We start from the raw sequence: 409 nt of genomic DNA on the forward strand, positions 1-409 counted from the left end.
ACTCCTGACTGTCTGCCATCCGGTGGTCTTTTTGCTCGTGCGTGAGCTTCCGTGGAACCATCTGGCACACACTTTGCTGTATCCTAGGGATGACAACCTCGTTCCCAGTGCACCGACACACACAGCCAACGCTGCACGCATTCCAATCACTTTCATCCGCCGATTAGCGCGGGTAAGTTGATGGAGGCGAGGTTCATCTCCCGGAGTGGCAGCTGTGCGTCGACGAACCCTTCTCCTACGCATCTCTGCTTTGACGCACATCCATGACAAGGGTTAATTTATCAGAATGACACACCGCCAATATCTGCAGCAGAGAAATGAAAATTTCAGGTTATGTGCCAGAAGGTTCAGTCACAGTGCCATAAACAATCCCTAGGGTTCTCTTAGAACAGGAAAAAGGGCCCTCGTT

The sequence above is a fragment of the Penaeus monodon genome, chromosome 20, assembly GCF_015228065.2.
Source record: "Penaeus monodon isolate SGIC_2016 chromosome 20, NSTDA_Pmon_1, whole genome shotgun sequence".
Lineage (NCBI taxonomy): Eukaryota > Metazoa > Arthropoda > Malacostraca > Decapoda > Penaeidae > Penaeus > Penaeus monodon.